This window comes from Panthera pardus, unplaced genomic scaffold (assembly GCF_024362965.1).
Source record: "Panthera pardus isolate Hobbes unplaced genomic scaffold, ASM2436296v1 HiC_scaffold_119, whole genome shotgun sequence".
NCBI classification, from domain to species: domain Eukaryota; kingdom Metazoa; phylum Chordata; class Mammalia; order Carnivora; family Felidae; genus Panthera; species Panthera pardus.
This window is the reverse complement of record NW_026526676.1, coordinates 667,908-673,479: the sequence shown is the minus strand read 5'-3', so window position 1 is coordinate 673,479 and position 5,572 is coordinate 667,908.

Sequence of the window (5,572 nt, the reverse complement as noted above, 5' to 3'; positions counted from 1 at the left end):
GTTGTTGTTGCTGCTGCTACTGCTGTTGTTGTTGTTTTTGTTGTTTAGAAATCATTTGCTTCAGGTTCATCTAGTCTATCCAGTAACACCTGCATTAACATTGAGATAAACCTTGGTGTTACCTGTTTTCACTTTTTAACGCCAGTGGATTTTGTTTTTGGTTTTCTTTTTCAGGCTCCCTTTGGGAAGTTCTATTTCTTCCATCTTCTCACTCATGTTTCCTAAATAGACAACGGATTGTTTGCTAGTTGCTGTCTCTGGGACGTTGTTGCTGTTTGCCAGGTGTTAGTAGTGGCATGCCAGGCCTGGGGTGTTCATTATTTCACGGATTTTTGTTCCAGGTCTTCATGACAAAGGCAACAGAATGAAGAAGGTACTGAGTTGAGGCAGTTAGAAATTCATTTCAACTAGGACTGCCGGAGGAAGTGGGCACTGCATTTAGAGGAGGAGACACAGAAATGAACCACAAGTGAGCAAAATGAGTTGGGTATAAGAAAGAAAAATAATTCTAGCACGGTAGTCAAGTTTTCTTTGCTTTTATTTGAATTATGGGATAAATGTGTAACATACTACAAACCCTTATGATTTGGGCTGCTTATTTTTATTTGAATGTTTGTTGGTTGGTTGCGTGGGTGGGTGGGTGGTTGACTTACAGTGTGTGTGAGGAAGGGGAGGGGATGAGAGAGGGGGAAGAGAAAATTCCTAGCAGGCTCTGTGCAGAGTGTGACCTGGGGCTTGAAACCACAAATGGCAAAATCATGACCTGAACTGAATCTAAGATTAGGTCACTCAACTAACTGAGCCACTCAGGCTCCCCTTGGCTGCTTATTGTATTTGCGCATTGGGTCTTCGTGTTACAAATACCATAGGGAGTGGTGTACATGCATGATCTAAGGAAGGTGCAGCTATTTAGATCTGGCTTATTTTTTTTCCTTATAACACTTTATTAGGAGTAATATTTCATAAGTTTATTAGAAAGACAGATTGAAAATTGTAATTGGGAGGAAATCAGGTAAGGAGTCATTGCAGTTGACCAGGAGAGGTGAACATGACAGGAATTAGTGTGGACGCAGGAAATGGAGAGATGAGGACAGATGTGGTATTTTTTTGAAAATGCTTTTTGTTGTATAATTAACATTATGTAAAATAACTCTATTGGTGCATAGTGCTTTGAGTTTTAAAGATTGTATATACTCATGTAAATGTCACCCCAGTGATAATACAGAAGAGTTCTGTTCCTGGGGCACATAGGTGGCTTAGTCACTTAAGCATCCCACTCTTGATTTTGGCTAAGGTCATGATCTCACTGTTCTTGAGTTTGAGCCCTTGCTCACGAACTTCCCCTTTGATTCCCCAAAGTATCTTTATTTGGACAATAAATTATATTGTTGCCCTAACAATAATCGAACCTGTGTCAGAAGATCCATTTTGAAGATTAAAAGCATTAAAAACAATACCTGCTCATAATATGTGCTCAGTAAGTACTAGTTGCTATTGTTAGCTGTGACAACTAGAATCCATGTTTTAAATATCCAGTTTCATGCATTAACCCAGAAGCAAGGATTGTTACTGTAGACCTTGAGCTCTGAAAGTGACATTTTTGGTTGCAAAATGGAGAATCACCACAGTGTGAGCAAATTTAATACAGTTTTGAAAAATTCTCTTCCAGTTTAACCTAGCATGGGTGAAACCAGTAGCTTGAAAAAAATGGCCGTTTTCTTTCATTTCACTAACAGGGTAATCACCACGCAGGACATCCTGGTGTTACAGAGAAAATACCATGGGGGTCGTTAATTTGGGTTTTGTTTACTGTGCTGTTCTTTCCAGTCTAATCCCTAGGTTTATTTCTTTGATCTTTCTTTGTGCAATACCTTCCTTTTCCTCCCCTCATGTAATGTCTAAAGTCAATTGCTGTCCCTTCTTCATACCTCCTTGTGCTAGCGGATAAAGAAATTATACATAATTGAAAAAGCTTTATTTGCAGTAATGGTTTCATGTGCCTACTCTTAAAATCCTTTGACGTGTTTGAGATTGGGTAGTAAAAAAGTGGGTTAATTGAGATATGACTTTTCTTCATATAGGCCTCTTGAGAGTTTCTGCTAAGCTTGTGAGGTAGTGTCACTAGACAGGCACAGAGGTAGGACGGACCTCGACTCCTGTCCTGCCACAGGCTAGCTGTGTGACCTTGGGCACACCATTTGTTTCATCTCTCTGAGTTTCAGTATTTAGCATGGCTTAAAAAAGGGGTAAAGACATGTGCTGCTTCCCAAGGTTAAACATGAGGCTCAAATGAGATGATGAGTTAGTGTGCTCTAAGCAAATGTTGGCCAAGAGTTCCCTTCTTTACAAATTGGTTGATGTGATTGGGACTCCTTTTGTAAGATCCATGAGCAGAGGCTTGGAGGAAAAGAAGATAAAAATGCTGCTTCTGTTTGTGTGTTGCCTGTGGCTGTAGTACTTGGCTATCTAACCAGGTGCTGCTTCAGCATGCATGAAATACTTCAAATGGGCGACAAGATGGTTTTTCTTTTATCCTAAACTTCAGGCTGTTGGAAGCATATCTGTGGAAGCCTATGTGATCTGACAGCTTGAAGGCTCCATGAGAAGTCAAGTGTGCAAGGGAGCCCAGCTTTGAGCCAACCAGGGAAAGGATGGCTTAGCTCTCTAAGGAACATGCACGTTTCTAAGGTGATAGAGTAGAGAATAAAATGTGTCCCTTTAAACTCCACATTCCCCTGCTCTTCAACTTCTACGAAAGTCTTTGGCTACTAGCAGTCTGGGCTCTGGAGCCAGCATAGTATTTTTCTTCTTTTAGTTTATCCTGGTTTATGATTTGCTCCCCTTCAACTGAAAACTTGTTTTTATTATAGAAAATTTCAAATATGTAAAAGTCAAGAAAATAGCATATTATACCCCTATGTCCTTAGGACCTAGTTATAAAAATTAACAACTCATGTCTAATCTTGTTTCATCTGTATTTCTACCCATTTTGTCCTTGCTCCCGTCTTTGCCTGGTTTATTTATTTGGTTTATTTATAATGCACACGTTGCATTTTATTCAAAATATCATCCTGTTTGTTTTTATTTTTAAAAAGTTTTATTGTAGTATAATTGGCATAACTTGCAGGAAACCAAAGTGTGCTATTTGATAAGTTTATACATCAGTGTGGATGAGTATACACACAGATCAAAAACTATAGACACACACATATCCATGAAACCACCACAGTCTAGATAGTGAACATATCCATCACCGAAAAGTTTCCTTGTGTCCCTTGGTTATCCTTTCCTCTTGCCCCACTCTGCAACCCATTACTGATCTGCACTCTGTCACAATATATTAATTTCTTTTTTTTAGAGTTCTAGATGAATGAGATCATAAACGACGTACTTTTGGTTTTGGTCCAGTTTTTGTTTTTGTTTTTGTTTTTGTTTTTGTTTTTTTTTTTTCCCGGCCATGGCATAGTCTTTGTCTAGTCTACCAATATCATCATGTTGTGACTAGGTACCATTTAGGAAGCTGCACGTCTGGGATGCAGACGGGATACCTGATGAGACCTAGACTAATCTTACAATCAGTGTTACAGCTGTAACTTGGACCCAGAAAGGTCCCAGATGGTACTCCTGGGTGGCTCAGTTGGTTAAGCCTGCTTGGGATTCTCTCTCTGATGCTCCCCTGCTTGTACACTCTGGGAGGAAGCCGGGTGACGTTCCGGAGGAGGAGACTGAGCAGGTACACTGAGGGTCCGAGCTGACTGTGCTAAATTCATTAAGAGATAATATTTTCATTAAGAGATGGTACTCCAGGGTGGCTCAGTTGGTTAAGCCTGCTTGGGATTCTCTCTCTGCTGCTCCCCTGCTTGTGCTCGCATTCTCTCTCTCTCTCTCTCTCTCTCTCTCTCTCTGTCTCTGTCTCTGTCTCAAAACAAATAAAAATGTGTTCTTTTTAAAAAAAAAGAGATAATACTTGAGGTGGATCTTGCAAGATAAAGGGAAGTTTAATGGACAGTGGGGACTGGTGTATAAGGTAGAAAGAATGTAGTATCAATGCGGGGACATGAGAAACTTATTGGCCTGGGGGCTGATGATGAGAAATAATTTTGGTAATGCTGGTATGACCAGAAAGATGTAGGGCCTAAAAAAATACCTGTTTTGGTTATCCAGAGCAGCTTTTTCACTGATAATCTTATGAGGTCTTTAAAAAGACTCCTTGAAATGTTGAATAAATGCAGGAGATCCCATTTCTGTTTTCTCAGTTCCAAGGATCTCAGATGGAGAGCTTCTGAACAAGCTGATCTCAAAAGCATTTTCTGATTTCAGCCAACCTAGGTTTTGCCATCCAGGAGTAAATTCACTGCTCCCACCCTTTCTGCTCAGCTCTGAGTCCCTTTCGTGTTAAAAGAGATCTGCTTGCTACTTTTAAACTGAATAGTATTTCCAAACCTGTCCCCACTGTCAGTAGTTGAAAGGCTAATAGTCAGCTAGCATCTGAATACCATTGGAGTGGTACCTCACTTATTTGGTTCATAAAAGGATGATGGTTGTAAAAAGGAAAGTGTATGATTGGTGGTTTAGCCATGTTTTGGAGGCTAACTCTTGTTTCCTGCTTTAAAAATGCATTTTGCTATTTCCTAGTTAAGAATCGATTATAATGAGAAGGTAGTAAATGCAAAATAAAACGTGCTTTTAGGTTTTAATGCACAGTGCTGTTGCTGAGAATCAGTGAAACAGATTTCTTTTTTTTTTTTAATGAATAGGTAGTTTGTGGATGTGAATTTCAAAAGGTACACGTGTTCAAATCCCTTCTTTCCTCCTCAAGCAACTTTAATTGTTCTTTACTGGCCCCTTTTATAAAGGGAGTCTATGCTTGTATTAGCACGTATGAGTGTGTTATTGTTTCTAGGATTTTGTTATGGAAATGCTAATTAGAAAGAGTAGAGAGAATATTATCTCTTGCCAGTCAGGATAGCAACGAGTGTGTGTGTGCATGTGTGCCTGCGCGCGCGCACGCAAGTGGGCAGACAATCTAAATAAGTGTTTACTTTTCACCTAAAAAATAATAAACATGCACATTAACAAAGTTTAACCCATACTGAAGAAAGAGAGTAGTTAAATAGAAACTGAGTAGGCCCACCTTTGGATTTAACAAAGACTTCAAGCAGCTACTATATTTAAAGAACTAAAGGAAAATGTATTTGGATTTAACAAAGACTTCCAGCAGCTAGTATATTTAAAGAACTAAAGGAAAATATATTCAAAGATAGAGTAGGAAACATGATGTGAGTCCACCGAGAATCACAATAGACAAATGGAAGTGATTTTTAAAAAAGTGAAATTTATGGAATTGAAAAATACATTAACTCAAATAAAATTTCACTAGATTAACTCAGTGGATTAGAAATAGAAGAAGGAATGTGTGAACTTGAAAGTAAATCAAGGGAAATGTGCCAAGCCAAAGAATAGAGAGGGGAGAAAAATTGGACACCAATCAGTAGAGCACTGTGTGACAATATCAGGTGCTCCAACAGAATTATGTAACACATGTATAATAGGTGCCCCAGATGGAGAGGAG